This window comes from Myotis lucifugus, unplaced genomic scaffold, assembly GCF_000147115.1.
Source record: "Myotis lucifugus unplaced genomic scaffold, Myoluc2.0 scaffold_73, whole genome shotgun sequence".
Taxonomy (NCBI): domain Eukaryota; kingdom Metazoa; phylum Chordata; class Mammalia; order Chiroptera; family Vespertilionidae; genus Myotis; species Myotis lucifugus.
Genome location: NW_005871121.1, coordinates 2,546,066 through 2,564,101, shown reverse-complemented (window position 1 = coordinate 2,564,101; position 18,036 = coordinate 2,546,066). Strand labels below are relative to the sequence as shown.

Genomic DNA, 18,036 nt, shown 5'->3' with positions numbered 1-18,036 from the left:
AATGGGCTGCAACTAGCCTCATGCTAAACCGGACCCAGCTCCACCATGGAAGGAAAACTGTGGACGCTGGCCTTGCCTCTAGCTCTACTGAATCCCGTGCTGCACATCTTCCGGGACTAGATTAAGGGAAATGGGACTTTGGAAACCAAAGGATGAAATTCCACTAAAATAAAGCTTTCTACCACATCCCATCCTTCCATGGGGGCCTCCAGAAATGCTTATTTCAGCGGTACTCCAAGAACCCAACTCACTCCAGCAATGGAGAAAGGCGATCAACACATTTCTCCAAGAACACTCCTCCTACACTTTTAAATGTTTAAAACACATTATGGCTTCCCTTTGCACTTAGGCTGATATCAAACATTGTTAACGTGGCCTGTGAGGCACTGTACCATATGGCCCTGCACAATTATATGAAGGAGATGGTTTGTAACGGCTTGCAAGACTTAAACGTTCAATAATTTTGTGAGCTGGTTGTTAAACTCAGACATTATTTTGAAACTTACAGTGTTATATAAACTTGAAATTAAATACATTAGATTTGAAACAAAGGTAATTAAACACTCAAAACTCACCACTTCCTAATTATTTGACTACATTTTACTAGTATTTTGAGTTTTACTCTTATCTTATACCTGTTGTGTCTACATAATGAAAATACCACATAATGACATGCTACTGTGCAACTCTTCTCAACTTCGCATTTAGTGATGACATGTCAGTAGCTTGAAATTGGTCGTGGTGGGAGTATTACCTTACAGAAATTGGTAAATGCTAGAAATCAGGATTAATCAGAATTTGACTTACTATTCTGTTGACTGTACAAACTTAAGAAAGTGATAGAAAAGATGTTAATAGTGCAGATTGAAAAGTATCATGTATGTAGCTGTTACGTTTTAAATATATAACAAATTAGCCCTAACTGGTTTGGCTCAGTGGATAGAGCGTCAGCCTGCGGACTCAAGGGTCCCAGGTTCGATTCCGGTCAAGGGCATGTACCTTGGTTGCGGGCACATCCCCAGTAGGGAGTGTGCAGGAGGCAGCTGATTGATGTTTCTCTCATCGATGTTTCTAACTTTCTATCCCTCTCCCTTCCTCTCTGTAAAAAATCAATAAAATATATATTTAAAAATATATATATAACAAATTAGGTAAATATTCTTCAGATTTGGAAAACTATTATGTGATTCAACAAAGAAGTCCCTCATGCCACTGACCAACAATTGTGATATCAGAGATATATCTTCATTGTTTCACCTTCATCTTACTTGCTAATGGAAATAAAAATACCAACCAACATTATGTTGAAGCTATGCTTGTTTGTTAATTGCAACCATAGATTAGCTGTGGACATAAGAGTTCAGCAAATATCAGCAACAAAAGTGTTCTGTGAGAAGCAATTGGCTATGTGGCATTTTTAGCAAACTGCATTTTATATGTTATTATTCTTTGTAAATTGTGTGCATATTTTTAAATTTCTCCCTGGGAGCCAATTCAGAAATCTGGCATAAAAGCACAACACTGCCCCTACCTATATTTAGTTCCTGTCTCCTGCTTCCCTCACCAATTTTTAGGCAAATTGGTTAGCTATTTCACTTCTTTAAAAGTACTAAGCTTTTTTGGGGGGCCTCAGGCTTATTTTACAAAACCTCCAACCCCATCCCCCTCCTGCCCCCAGAGTCTCTTTACTCCTCCATCCTCCAACATCCACTCATCCTTAAAGTATCAATTCATATCAGTATAATAACATGCTTTAGCACTTGCAACCTAGAGACAAAAGAAAAAGCAAAACTATCTCTTTTCTTGACCTCACTTCCTATTTTAATTACACCATATATTTTGGTATCATTTGAGAGCAACCCTTATTAAAGAAAGCTATTTTTGCTGTCTGTATGTCTGACTTCAATCTCACTTCAACCAACTCCACATGGGCTGTCTTCCCAGTCATCAGTGAAAAAGATATTGCATGTTTCCCATTCTTGGTAATTCTTCTGTCTTTATCTTACTCCATTTTTCAGCAGCATTAGACACAATTAACCAATATTGCCTTCTTGAGCCTCTTTATTTTCTTAACTTCCTTGCTACTATACTTCTTCAGTGGCTGCTCCTTCTCCTGTTACTTTCTGGTGAACATTCGTGTACCCCAGCTAACACACTTTAGCCTTTTTCTCTTTCTTCCTGACCCTTTCTCCATAGATACTTTCATCCAGTTTTGTAGCTCTACATACCATCTACATTCAGTTTAACTCTGAATATCACAGAACTCCAGATCATATGGTATGTTCACTTGCATCTATCAATCTAGATATTTTAATAGGTTTTGTAGGTCTTTATCGCATAGTCTTTTTTCTTCTATTTTTGAACAACCCTTTTAAAAACACCAAAAAAAATTTTTTAGCTCAAGAGCCAAAAAAAAAAACAACCCAAAAAAGGCTGCTATTGGCCTGCCAGCAGGAGTTACCAACCCTGCTTTATAAGAAGCCAAGAAGAGGTGAGAGAATAGAGTCATGAGAATAGTTATTAAGACAAGCTGCCCCCCGGCCTGGAGAATGAATCTGCAATCACCCCAATATTTCTGTCACATCATTGCTAGTTTCCCACCCACATCCATTCTCCTCCTCTTTCCTATTAAGATATCATAAATTTCCTCAGCTAAAACAATATGCCCAATGAAAAACACTGGTCTTCTCAGAATCCCTTGGAGGTAACATAATCACATACATAGAATTACAAGAAGATAAATGGAAAGTATGCAGTAGAATTTCCGGCAATTTTTGTACAGGTATAAGTATAGCAGTCATGCTATGCCTCTGGATTTCCATTTATGTGAATCAATTATGTCCTTACTGTTTAAGCTTTGCTACTCAAAAAGTGATCCATGAAATAGCTGTGTTAATATTGCCTGAAGCTTATACACATGAAGAGTCTTAGGCACCAGCCCAGACCAACTATAGCACAATCTACATTTTTTCATAATTCCAAGGTGATTAATTCTATATAATAAAACCCTAATATGCAAATTGACCGACCAGCAAAACGACCACAGAACGATCAGTCGCTATAACGTGCACTGACCACCAGGGGGCAAGGGGGCAGACTTTCAACTGGGGGCAGCTCCTACGTTGAGCGTCTCCCCCCCCCCCCCCCCCAGGGAGGCGACCAGCAGCTACAATTGGGGGGCGGGGCCGGCCAGCGGGTGGCGCCAGGTTACCAGCCAAGGTGGGTACCAGCAGGGCCCCCCCATCACCCCGCCCACCAGTCGCCCCACAGATGGCCCTGATCTCTGGCCAGGCCTAGGGACCTTACCCTATATATTGGGAACAGTCTCTTAGATTTAAAAATTAAAACCTGGCAAGGCTACTCTAACACTGAAAAAACAGGATGCTGCAGCGATGACTTGCATGGACTGGCTTGCACATTTTGTGGTCAGCCCTGATTCTGACACTTATAACTGTGTGACAAAGCCAATTACTTAACTTCTCTCTGCTTCAGTTTTCCACCCATAAGATGGGGAAAATATTACTACTGCCTCAGAAGGATCATATTCTGTACTACTTTTTATGATCAGGGCAAAAAAAATGTAGCTGCCCATACAACAGCAAGATGCCTTTCACCTGTATGAAAAGTATGGTCACTGGTGCATGCAGTGTTCCGGATTTCGAGAGGGATGTCTGACTACCAGTTTAGGCCCAACATCCCCTGAGGGGTCCCGGATTGGAAATTTACCAGTTTACATTTACTTCTTTCCAGATACTGGTATTGACTTTTATTTGTCTTAGTAATTTATGGTATCAAAAACATTATTTTTCCCTTTTATTTTTGTGAGTATTAGAGTGAAGTTTGGGGTGCTCGCTTCGGCAGCACATATACTAGAGTGAAGTTTGGGTATACTTCATGAATATAGATAACCAAATACATTTTTAACTAAAGGTTCTAGGGGCCCTATATTATTTATCTTTCAATTCTCAGTACCTAGTATACCATTTGTTTCATAGTCGTTAAAATGAAAAAGAAATTTTGAATATAGGCATTGTAACTTCAAATCCTTCTTTCACTACATGGAACTAATATGTTATTAGTTTTGTAATCAATTGAAAAATTTTTTCACGGTTGACATCATATTATCTTACAAGGATCCTCAATTATAATTTGACTTCTAAAGCTTCAAAGAATATTATGAAAAACTTTGTAGGAAACATTGTCCTCTAATATAATAGATATTTACTGTGCATCTAATATATGTGGGGCCTTATGCTGGTTGAATAAGATACAATCCACAATGTCTGCACACAGAGAGATCCTATTTAGTAGATAAGATGGACATCATAAGCATACTTTTAAGCATACTTTTTATAAGGACAGTAGATGTAAAACATGAATGGAGTAATTAACTTTGTGAAGATCAGAGAAGTGGAATTAAAGGATGTGACAAGTGGAAACAGAGGATATTACAGGCAAAGGAAAGGCATATTCAAATACACCAGTATTTGATGTACTAGTATTTGGAATTGGGGAGACTGCAAATAGTTTAAAATTGTTTAAAGTGGAAAGGTTAGGAGAGTAGACTAAAGAGAATGCTGAGTCCAGAGCAGAAAGGACCTTGTGTATCATATCAAGGAACTCTGACTTTATTTAGCTATCCAAGAGGTATTTACTTGGGCAAGAAACCTACTCCAAAAATATACAAATTTTTTTTGAAACAAATTGAAATGACAGCAGCCTGTGCATTTCTCCTGTGGAAATCACTTACATAGACAAAGGGGATCCTATAAAATGTCTTGCTCAGCATAGAGAAGCATTCTGGAAACAGTAAGGAGGTGGATTGGATGACAGATATGAAAGCTATACTTTAGCTGTGTGAATGGGGAGGTGGGCTTGAGTGACTTAAGGGCTAGTCAGATCAACAGGACTTCTTTTATAAATCAGGGCTTTGATTTAACTTATTTACTTATATTTAAGAGAAAAGAGGAAGCTTTAAAAATAACTATACCTATCCCTTATGGTTCCATGACATAATCAGTAGAAATAAGATTTGGTCATATGTATTATTTAACTTTACACATGTAAAAGCTATTTATAGTCTCTTTAGTGAGTGATACTTATAAACATCTATATACATAAAAGCCTAAGTGACCCTTACAACCTGTCGACCCAACAAAGTCTCTATGATGCACACTGACCACCAAGGGGCAGATGCTCAATGGAGGAGCTGCCCCCTGGTGGTCAGTGAGCTCCCACAGCCAACCTCCCATGGCCGGTCAACCTCCCGTGGTCCCTCCCCCCAGCTGGCTGGTCCCCATCGGCCCGATCACCAACCAGGCCAAGGGACCCCACCTGTGCACGAATTCGTGCACCTGGCCTCTAGTATTAAATAAATGGGAAAGGGATACTGCCTCACAAACTGACATAATGAATTCATACCTTTAATTGAGACTTTGAGAAAAGATGCCTGCTTAACTCATTCACTTTAGATTCAATGTCATATTCATGTATAGTTTTACACTTTCTGAAATAGTCTGAAATAGTCTAATGTAAATTGGCTCCAATTTTATACAGATCATATTAAATTAGTTTGGGGGCTCTAAAAGACTTTTTAGAACTTGACTGAGACCTTTACCTACTTTTCTTCTGATTCTTATTTACCTACATTGTAATATTTACAGTTTTGATTTGAGTAATACTTCTCAGTATCTTTTACATCATGGCATACCTAGAAAATGATATATGTATATAGACAGTACATAACAGCTGCTTGATTTAGGAGACCACAAGCCAGGTGCTCTAGCCTACATACCCTATCACACCACCCTGAAGCTGGAGAAAATTGCTATCTCCTCACACCCTGCCACAGCTCATTCACACTGGTTGGAATTCTCTGAATTATGAAGTGGAACTTAAAGAAGTTATGCTTATGGGATGGACACCTGCATTGTTCAGCAAGTATTTTGATAGTATTTGGCATAGCATATAGCAAAAATGCCAATTGGCTCAAGGAATTGATGCTAGAGGTCACATGGGGATCTTGCAACATGGTATGCATAACTCAGCACAACCTACAGTCATTATAGAGAGCATGGCTGAAATCACATGTTTTATTGATGAAGATTCAGGAGTCTTTGATAGGATATTATAAATATCCAATCCTACCATTTCATAAATAAGAATACTTGAGATTAAAGAAATTGTGTGTGTGTCTTGTCTTACTCTAAGAAAGTAAATGACTTGAAGAGAGGTTAAATGACTGGACTGTAAACTTTATGAACTTCTTGGTAGAGTGCATAGCACATGACAGAAGTTTTTAAAAATTTTGTTGAGTGCATGAATGAATTGGCCAGGGTCACACAGGTAATGGCAGAGTCAAAGGAGAATTACAGTCTTCCGCCTCCCAGCTCAATGATTTGATTCACTGTGTATAGACTGTATGTCACATTATTATCAATGTTCTGTGAATGAATAATTCCCCATGTGGCATAAGGCACAAAAGGTCATGAACATGTGCTAGAATTGAATATTTTAAGGCTATTTCTTTCTTTCTGTTTTGTAGCTGTTCCTATCCATCATATTCATAACCCAAATGTGAAATATTTGTGCTGCTATAAAGCTATATTTATCTTAATGTATTTTTGTAAATATAGGCCATTTGAAAAATCAACAAAGTTTGCCCTATATGAGCTTTCACAACATTTTTTCTCTTTGGCAGTTATAGTATTTTGTAATTTTCTTTAGTAATAGAATATATTCAGGTTTGTCTTTATTTCCCATTAATGAAATGATGAAAGATACAAGTTTTAATAATTAATTACTGATGTATCCTATATGCAAGCATTAAAATCAGAAAGAGCACTGTCACTGAAAGGTTATGTCACTCAAGAATTCATTAAATATTCATTAGCCTCACCTTAGTGAAAGGTGTCCTTGTTTACATATTTGCAGATTTGCATACACATGCCCTGAACAAGATTTCAAAAATGTTTGTGATCTTATGGCCCCCTTAATTATGAATAGATATTTGTGAAATCTTTACTGAATCTTTATATCCTACATAATAAAAGGGTAATATGCAAATAGACTGAACAGTAGAACAACTGAACAACCAATCAAAGCGTAATATGCTAATGATATGCTAAGGCTGTTCAATGGCTCACTATGATGTGCACTGACCACCAGGGGGCAGATGCTCCAACCGGTAGGTTAGCTTGCTACTGGGGTCTGGCTGATCAGGACTGAGCGAGATGGGCCGGACATGCCCTGGAACCCTCCCGCAGTCCCTGTCCAGCCCGATCGTGTAATGGTGGGGTCCCTCAGCCTGGCCTGCACCCTCTCACAATCCAGGACCCCTTGGGGGATGTCGGAGAGCCGGTTTCAGCCTGATCCCACAGGCCACTCCCCTTGGGAGGGCGCCAGATGCAGGGCTCATGGCTGGTGAGCGCTGCTGTGGCAGCACGAGCCTCTCCTGATTGGGACTGATTGGGCACGCAGCAGGCACAGTGGAGCTGGGATGGGTGGGAGCAGCAGGTAGGAGCAGCAGGCAGCATTGGACTGTGGGTTTCGACCCAGTCCCTGCAGGCCACCCAGAGGGACCTCACCTGTACACGAATTTGTGCACCAGGCCTCTAGTAGTTCAATATACAAAGTGACAACAAGACAAGGCAAATGAAATTCAAGTTTGGGTACCTCCACCTTCCTCCCTTGAATCCTGATCCAGTGGCTGCCAAAGCCAGAAAGGACTTGGGGTAGGGTGTCTGGTCATGGGGAAAGCTGGTGTGGTTGGCCTGGCAGAAAACTGGTGTGGTTGTCACTTCTCCACAACCTGAATGACATTCTACTCCTCTAACTAAATGGTTTTTACTCCTTTTGAGAATTGTGTTTCACAGAAAGACCCCAGACTAGAGCGTACTTAAATTCTTTGATGAAATCTTTGTGAATCTTCGTGCAGAAATCCTTTACAGTGGCCCTAGGGCAGTGATGGCGAACCTATGACACGCGTGTCAGAGGTGACACGTGAACTCATTTTTTTGGTTGATTTTTCTTTGTTAAATGGCATTTAAATATATAAAATAAATATCAAAAACATAAGTCTTTGTTTTACTATGGTTGCAAATATAAAAAAATTTCTATATGTGACACGGCACCAGAGTTAAGTTAGGGTTTTTCAAAATGCTGACACACGGAGCTCAAAAGGTTCGCCATCACTGCCCTAGCACCACTAGCAATATTTATGTAATCTGTTAACTGGCCTTTGGGTTTGGTATAAATCTTCATTAGTTTGACATAGTCCCATATATCTTCCAACAAGTCTTCAAAAGTCCAGTGGTGATGGGCAGAAATGGGTAAATAGTGAGCCACCTTATAGATGATAGCTGATTCTTCAGTGGAGATCTTATCAATCTTACTTAATATACACATCCTGGGGATATACACTGTTTTCTTCCATTGCTTCAATAAGGCCATCTGATGCGGCATCACTCTGCAGAGTCACTTCAGCATGATGAAGTTAGTATTCAATCAGGATGCTCTTCACAGTTTCAGCATCCAGCTCACTCTGAGGGCAAGTGGCCATGAGATTCATGCCTCCTTTATCCTTTTATTTACAGCCAGTGTTAGGTGGCTTGCTGTTCAAGCGAGTGTCAAGGCATTCCAGCTCATTTTCAATGACCTTATGTCCTAAGATCTTCAGGACATTCCGAACAATCAAGATCACGTTATACGTTCAGGTCACTACAATGACTTGATAACCTCTACTTTTCCCATCTCTGGCATCCTCACTGATATCTGGGAGATTCAGGAGCTGGATCTTGGTACCTGATGAACCAGACACAGTGGTCAGAGTAGTGAAGTCATAGATGGCTGCCATATCAGAATATACCCCCACCAGGTGACTGGCTAGTGTTGACTTCCCCACAGATGAAAATCCACAAACCCAATTCGAGCATCACCTGTGAGCCTTATGTGCCCCTGGGTGGTGGGATATGGCCTTATTCTTTTGAGTCCTAGCTTTCTCCCTGCCATGGCCTCAGGTGCTCCTGCTTTGCATAAGGGAGTTACTTCCTACTTATCATGAGAGAGTTCCATGGCATGTGGCTTTCCCCAGCCTAAGGGACAGCATGGGGTGGGCTCTGCCCTCAGCCAATCTTCCTTTTTTTTTTTAAGGGTTTCTGTCACATGATATAGATATCTATTGATTTCAGAGAGGAAGGGAGAGGGAGAGGGAGATAGAAACATCAATGATGAGAGAGCATCATTGATTGGCTGCCTCCTGCATGCCACCTTCTGGGGATCAAGCCCACGACCAGGGCATATGCCCTGACCAGGAATGGAACCTGGTGACTCTTGTTTCCTGGGTCAGCGCTCAACCACTGAGCCGCATCTGGCTGGGCTCGGTCACATCTTTATTGGGTGTGGGTTACGCCATTCAGTGCGGCCCCTTGTGCGGGCGCCTGTGTGCGCAGGGGTATATTGTCAAAAAACTACACTACACGCAGAGGAAAAGAAAGCAGGAAGATGACTTCATTACAAGGGCTTCCACCTGCAAGCCAGAACCACCAAGGCCACGGGAGAAATGAGTTCTGAGTTGCTTTACAGTCTAAAAGGGTTCAATGGAGCAAGTGCGGAGGTTGTCTGGCTACTTCGATTGGTTGTGGGGGTTCGTCTTCTTACTTGGCTCAGGGTGGCTCGGTCAGGGGAGCAAAGGCTTGAGCTCAGAGATGTCATGAGCAGACTTGGCGCCCTGGGGCGGCTGGTGTCCTCTGCTGAATTCTGAGAGAAATGTAAATTCCTGCAGTTTCTGTGAGGAAAGGCTAAGGTTTGTTTTCCTTTACTACGCCTGCTTCAGCGAACTCCATGGCGTCGCCAACCTAAGTGATTCCAATTTTGTTTTGCTGTAAACTATCCTCTGCACGTACCTATACCCATCGCAGGAGGCCAGAGCTCTGGTGGGCTGGGAGGTCGAACCCTTGTGCAAGAGGGTGTTAGAAAGAGACAGGTTCCAGAGGATGGTGGCTTCGGGGGCTGTGGCCTCCCTGCGGGGGAGGCAGCTCTGTCTGAATGTCAGGGTGCAGCTGACAGTGCGGGAGACCCCGAGGAGCTGAGCTTTGGGGACAGCTTGGTGGATAGAGCAACCTCAGTTTCCCACCCACCCTCGGCCCTGGACTGTGGCCAGGTCCAGCCCTAGCCCCGAAGTGGGTCGGTCAGTCTCCATTGGCAGGGAGGGGTCCTAAAGACCGAGTGCTCCATGGGACCATTCCTTGGGCCCCTCTACAGAGCCCATGACTCTTCATCTTTCATGATAATTTATATTGATCAAATATTTGGAGGAGGAATAATAAGTTAAATTAATGATTATCATAAAATTCAGTATGTCATGGTATATGAACTGTAGCTCAAGAATCATATTGATCGCTATGGCCAGGGCTTCCAGAACTATGTTGAATAAGAGTAGTGAAAGAGGGCATCCCTGTCTTGTTCCTGTTCTGGAGGGAAATGGCTTTAGTTTATGCCCATTGAGTGTGATGTTGACGGTAGGTTTGTCGTATATGGCCTTTATATGTTGAAGTATGTTCCCTCTATTCCCACTTTGCTGAGAGTTTTTAACAAGAAAGGGTGTTGGATTTTGTCAAATGCTTTTGCTGCATCAATTTATATGATTATGTGATTTTTGTCTTGCAGTCTGTTTATGTGATGTATCACATTTATTGATTTGTGAATATGATACCAGCCTTGCATCCCCGGAGTAAATCCTACTTGGTCATAGTGTACGATCTTTTTAATGTACTGCTGGATCTGATTTGCTAAAATTTTGTTGAGGATTTTAGCCTCTATGTTCATCAGGGATATTGGCCTGTAGTTCTCTTTCTTTGTCATGTCGTTATCTGGTTTTGGGATTAGGGTGATCCTGGCCTCATAGAGTTTGGAAGTGTTCCTTCTTCTTGAATTTTTTTTAATAGTTTGAGGAGTAGAGGTGTTAGTTCTTCTTTAAATATTTATAGTCAACAATATTGTAATAAGCATGTATGGTGTCAGATGGGTACTAGATTTATCGGAGTGATCGCTTTGTAAGTTATATAACTGTCTAACCACTGGGTTGTACACCTAAAACTAATATAATATTGTATGACAACTACAATTAAAAAATAAATTTTACTTGAAAATTAAAAAAAAAAGAATCACATTGATGTGAATTCTACTGATGCCCCTTTCACCATTTCTCCACTAGGCTGTAGTGTTTACAAGCAGACACTAAAGTGAGGATTTAGTAATTGCCACATTGTCTATAATTTTTCAGGTATCATGGAAAAGGAAATGTTACAGAATTTAGAGGAAGGAAAATAACAATTTCACTTTTTAAAAAGTGTGTTTTTTCCCCCTGAAAATTGTGTTATTTGACTAGAGTAGAGAGGAGTCTGGATTTTGTTGTGAAAGGGGTGGTTTATTCACATACAGAAAGGGGTGCCTTGATTAGTAGGAGTTAGTATGTGGTGACTTAGAATAAACTTAGTCAAAAAGCCCTTCATGTTTGTGAGGATCTTCTGTCATTTCTTTATTGGAGCGTGGGGTGTGTCGTTTCATACGGTCCTCTTTATTCAGCATGTGGTAAAGTTTGGCAGGTAAAGCAGAAACAGTGTATCATGCTTTTAGCCAATTTCCCAACAGTTTTTTTAGGACATACTTGAAGGCAAAATAGAGACATGCAGACAAGATGACTCTGAAGATGAGAGTAAATATATAGCTTTTATATCAATGGAACAAAATATCCCTACATAGAAGTTATACAAATAATTGGCACATTTCTGTTTGAAATTCATTAAAGATTTAAGACATAGAGGCATACTTATAAAACTGATCATTCATCTAGCAGTACAAAATTAACAGCTAATATAAAATGGAGAAAAATCAGTATTCCAAAATAACTCTAGAGTTGGAAATAATGTGTTGCATTTCATAAGCAGTATTTACATGAAAGGTACAGAATAGGCAAATTCATAGAGACAGAAAGTAGATTAGTGATTAGCTAGGCCTGAGGAAAATGGGGAATTGGCAGTGCTGAAATGGTTTCTTTTTTGGAATGCTGAAATGTTTTGGAATTAGATAATGGTAATAGTTGCATAAATTTTGGAATATACTAAAAACCATTAAATTGTACATTAAATTGAAAAGGGTGAATTTTATAGTAGTGAATTATATCTTGATAAAAGTTTAAAAAGGTATTTATGGTTAGTAAATTGGGAATAGAAGAAAAACTGATGAAGAACAGAAGGAAACTGACAGAGTAAATATTTTTTTATCTTGGACATATAGCCAGGTGAAACTCTAGTTGCATTCTCATAAACTTGTGCATTAAAAAAAAGAATACAAATAGAAGTATATTATCTGTTTTTATTAAGAATTATTTATTCTAATATGATATATATCATTTAAATACTGGAAAAGAGAAGGCAATATTATATTCAATGCAGGTGATTTGATTACTTATGTAGAACACAAAGGATTTAAAATGAAAACAATTAGATTTAAAAGAATTCATAAAGGTGGTTAGATAAAATGAATTGTTTTAAAAAGTCAGCAGCTTTCCCATATGTTATCAACAAACAACTATAACAAAATGAAATAGAAAGAGAGCTCATTTACAATAACAGCCTAAGTAATAAAATACTCAGGAATTAAATTCATGAATGATGTGCAAAAATGAAACCCTTATATAGGTCTCAGGGATGGGCAATTGTAGCAGACTGAATGAAAACAATTTTGTGTATGTGCATATCTGCAGTTTTCCAGTTAAAGAATCTAAAATTTCCATAAGATTCTCAAATGGCTATAAGAAATAAGGAAGTTTTTTTTATCATTGCCTATAAAACAGCAGTATCTGTGTAATACCTTAATCAATAAAGAAATTAATGATTAAAAAAAAGAATACATTAAGAGGTCGAAGAATAGCTTGATAGATAAGTTGAAATAGACAAGTGGAAGCATATAGAAAACAAAAATTAAAAACTAGTATATTTATGTATTTGGTGTATGATAAAGGTGACATCTCCAATAATAGAAGACAATGGATTATTAAAGAAATATTTTTCAAGAAAATAGTTATTCAGAAAAATAATTTTTTACTTCTTCCCATATATCAAAATTCATGTTTATTGAAGACTTTATATAAAAATTATTTCTAAAATATGTAATAGAAAAAATATAGGTGAATTTTTATGTAATGTATGAGTCTTAAAAAAGACCTCAAACTATTATTATTATTATTATTTTAAAATAATTTTTTTATTGATTTCAGAGAGGAAGGGAGAGGGAGAGAGAGAAAGAAACCTCAAGGATGAAAGAGAATCATTGACTGGCTGCCTCCTGTACGCCCCCAACTGGGGATCAAGCCCACAACCTGGTCATGTACCCGGACCTCCTGATTCATAGGTCAATGCTCAACCACTGAGCTACACCAGCCAGGCAGCAAACAAACCATTATTCACAATGAATATAAGAACTTCACATAGAGTATAAAAGGCAAATAACAAATCAGGAAAAACATTGCAATATAGTTGACAAGTTTTAATGTCAATAATACATAATTCTCTAAAAGATCTAAAATAGAAACATCAAAAGAAAAAAGTGATCATAGGCCAAGAATAAAAAAGCAATTTCTCAGAAGAAATACTAATAACCAGTAGACATAAAGTGTTCAACTGAACTAGTAATCAAAGATATTTAATACTAAACACCGAGTGTTTAAACTGGAGACAGGAAATGGATCTTTCCATTTTTATACTGATGGTTGGGCTCTAAATTCCCATCATGTGTTTTTGGTTTTTTTTTTGAATGGCAGTTTGCCAATATCTATCTAAAGCCTTAAAATGTGCATAAAATATGACCCATTAATCACTGTTTTCAGAATGTATCCTAGAGAAAGAATTGCTCAAATACTCACAAATGTATATTTATTTGAGAATTGTTTTTGCAGTACTTTTTCTAATGGTGGCAATTTAAAAAAGTATTAAGTAGGTTAAAGGAGTTGTGGCTGTGGTGGCAGTCCTTTCCAAAAGCAGACATCACAGTATTTCCAGGCCCACATGCTCTTTCTTAACCTTATCACTCCCCCATTTGCAATTTGAGTCTGTGTTCCCTCCCCCCCCCACCCCTCCACCCCGCTACCCCCACCCTGAACCTAGGCAGGACTCTCTCACTGAGTAGAATATGATCAAAGGGAAGTTGGGTGAGTTTTAAAGGCAGTATGAGTATCCACCTGGCTCTCTCTCTTTTGGGATTTTTCTCCCTTGAAACCCATGTTGTTGTTTGGAGCCCAGAGCACATGGAAGGTCACCTGAAGGCCTTCCAGAAGAAAGCCCCAGCTGAGGTCGCTGCTGACAACCAGCATGTGCCAGTCAGGAAAGTGAATGAGATTTCAGATGATTCCAACCTTCCAGCCTTTCAGCCACTACAGCTGATGCTAAGTAGAGCAGAGACCAGTTGTTGAGCTCTTCAAAACTGCCGATTTATTAGCAAAACAAATATTGTTTTCAGTCAGGTATGTTTTGAAGTGGGTTGTTATATAGACTTAGGACCTGGAACAATGTTTCATCTAAAACTGGAATATTATGAAGCCATTACAAATGCAAATATAGATGAATAAATAGATATCATAAGACTTTAAAGACATTTACAAAATGCAACTTAGAAAAAGGGGGGATCATAAGGGTGTATATAATTACATTTTGTGTGTGTGCACAAAAATGAATATAAATATCCCGCAGTCAGCATAGGCAGAAAAGAGGTTGATAAAGTATTTACCAACATTTCTAATTGTTCTTCAAGTAGATGTTGCTTATTTGTTCCATAAGGATGAAACACATTTAGGCTTAGTTTAATCAACAAGTGAAGAACAAAATGTAGAGAAACCTGGCTCAATAGCTGTTCATAAGAGAAAGACAGGTTTTTTAGTTGATTACAAGTTCAAAATCAGCCAACAGTGTGCTTCAACTGCTAAAATGTTAATGCAAACGTAGGTGGCAATTTCACAATTTTTGAGTCCGGAGGACTAGACGCAATAGGGCTGTCATATGACACACCGAAGAGATCACACTCTGTGATATCATGGATTAAGAAGCTCAGCAACTAGATTTCTTCCAGAAGAAACTGACCCAGATAGTGGTGGGGACTAAAGCAGGATTCTATGGGGACAGTAGAAACAACAGGGATCCAATTGTGTTAGATAGAAAAAGCATGCCAGGTACGTGTAGAGAGGTAGCGTTAGACTACATCTGGATCATTTTAGAGAGCAAGAATTAAACAATAAAACTTCAAAGAGACAGATTTGGCTCAAATGAAGACAATACTTCCAATTAAACTGAATTATTAAACAATTGAAGGGTCAGCTGACAGATGTAGTACTAGTCCTCGGCTCTGGTGTTGAGGCTCCCAGGTGTCAGTATGTTTAGAGAGAAACTCTGAACTTCCTAGGAGGTCTAACTGGGTATCAGTTAAGTCCCAACACTGCCAAAATCTACAGACGTCTCTGTCATAATTTCAGAGTCCCAGCAATACACTGTCTGGGCAGGGCAGTGTATTCGCATTTACAAATCACACTTTAGCATACTCTTTTTTGTTGTTGTTGTTCTTTTTTTATGTTTTTTTATCTTTTATTTTATTTTATTTATTTATTTTTTATTTATTTAATCAATTAATTTATTTTTTTTCTAGCATACTCTTTTATAACATCCTGATTTTCTGAATTTCCAATTTTTGGTAATTAGCACAGCTGACCTAAGTTTGTCAGTGATTGTCTCCAAATTAAGGACTCATATTTCTGAAGATGATGTGTCTTAATTAAACTTCCTTAATAAACTCTCTGGCTTTGATTGTCAGTGCTTGTCTCCCTCCACACAGCACAAAATATACTTTGGCCAGTTCTTAGGTGATTTTATTAATGTAGACAGCTCATCTTAGTCATTTAGCTCCATTAAGCAAAATTTTATGCTTTTTTATCTAGAGGAGCTGAGTGTAGATCTGTCTCCTATTTGCTTTTTTAAAGTGAGTTTCCTGCCCTGACTGGTTTGGCTCAGTGGATAGAGCGTCGGCCTACTGACTCAAGGGTTCCAGGTTCGATTCTGGTCAAGGGCATGTACCTTGGTTGCGGGCACATACCAGTAGGGAGTGTGCAAGAGGCAGCTGATCGATGTTTCTCTCTCATCGATGTTTCTAACTCTCTATCCTTCTCCCTTCCTCTCTGTAAAAAATCAATAAAATAGATTAAAAAAAATAAAGTGAGTTTCCTGACATATTGGAAAACTCTGGTTAGCTGTGGATAGAAGAATTTATAAAGTTATTTAATGAAAAAAGATACAGCTCCCCTTTTTTCCCCACCAGCAATTATGAGGAACTAATTTAAATGGAGCCTTTGAAATAAAAATCATATCCTCTACAGTTTTGTTATGATCCTTGCAATTTTCCTGTCATAAAAATCATTACTCTGCCCTCTCACTCTCAGCTTTTGCAAGGACTGATAGACATGATAAAACTTCATCCTACCTTTGCTAAAATGTAGGCAGGGGTCTCTTACAATCTTGATATTTGGGCTAAATGGTCCTTCGGTTTTGAAAACAGAAGGTGAGAGGGGTTATAAAATTAAGAGCATAGTCCCGGGGATTATATGGTTCAATGCTCTTGACTTTCATCTAGACACATTCAAATAATTGGACCCAGCATGTGTCACTGAATCATAGGGAAATTTTATGTATCTAAAAACCATTAAATTTGGGTTATTAAACTGTACCTAAAGCAACTTTAAGCAGTTCTTAACCTACCTCAATCAAAATCTTATATAATAGCAGAGAAACTCTGTGGATAATATTCAGGAGAAAATAGAGATATGAAATAGATATTTAAATATTCCATTTACTGGAAATAATGTCTCTTTAGAATTTTTTAATAAAACAACTTAAGCATTTTGTTGTGGAAATTTTAAAGACACATTCCCACTTAGAAGATAAATGGAAACAGAAGCAAAAAAAGCAGAGCTATGTGAATGCATGGCATTTTAAAGTCTTTACTAGTCATTTGGAAAGCTTTCAAATTATGTTCAAGTGATCTTCACTGACTATTCACCACTAGTTGAGACATAAATCACTTTCAAACAAAATTATTCCTAGGACTACGCCATACATGGCTAACTTTTGCTTCACTCGTTGTGAAAATTCCTGAACTACTTGGCAAATTGGTGAGATGTCCTTTTTCTTGCAGGAAATCCATATAATGGTATATCGGAAAGGAGGACTTGCATTGATTCCCCCTTGTCCCCTTGAATGGGAGCCATTCAGTTGGATCAATTAATTCCCACCAGTGACCTCTGTGCATTTGGTGGGCAGCCCCTGAATTCTATTATCTTTTATCGGTCAAGCACCAAAGAAAGTTTGATCTCATTGACAGATATGAATAGGATATATACACAATCAGACAATAAAAAACCTGCCTCTAAAAACACCCACATTTTAGCTTAGTAATAGTCTCTAAGTGTAAACGACTGAAAGATGAACATGTAATCAAACATGATGATCCCCTCATTTCCCCCTGGGAGTAAATATTTACCTGAATTATGGATTGATCATTGGATTTGAGAGGATCTCAAGTTTGGAAGTAAAACTTGTAGTCATCATGAAGTACACATGGAGAAATCACGATCATGTTTTCAGATCTTGTTACCCTCTCTGCCTTTGCTCCATACTTAGTAATTTCACTCTATGGCAGGTTGTAGTAATGGTGGAATTTATGGGTTTGGGTATGATGATCTGGCTCCTAACCCAGCGCTATCACTTATCAACTTTGTGGCTTAGACAAGTTACTTAGTATTCTTAGGTTCTGGATTCCTTATCTTTAAAACAGGGATGGTACTCCTACCTCATGATTTTGTGAAGATTAAATAGTCTAATGCACGTAACACTCTCAGGGAAAGGCCTCGTGGAGGCTGTAGTGTAGGACTCAATGATTATAGCCAGTCTTGCTATTATCACTTTGACAGTATTTGTTGTACACAAAAGGAAGAAGTAACAA

At 38.6% G+C, this 18,036-nt stretch overlaps 1 pseudogene; it reads right to left on the bottom strand.

Moving 5' to 3' along the window:
- Positions 1-7,795: 7,795 nt before the first annotated feature.
- On the bottom strand, positions 7,796-9,009 carry LOC102429198 (annotated as a pseudogene).
- Positions 9,010-18,036: the final 9,027 nt, after the last annotated feature.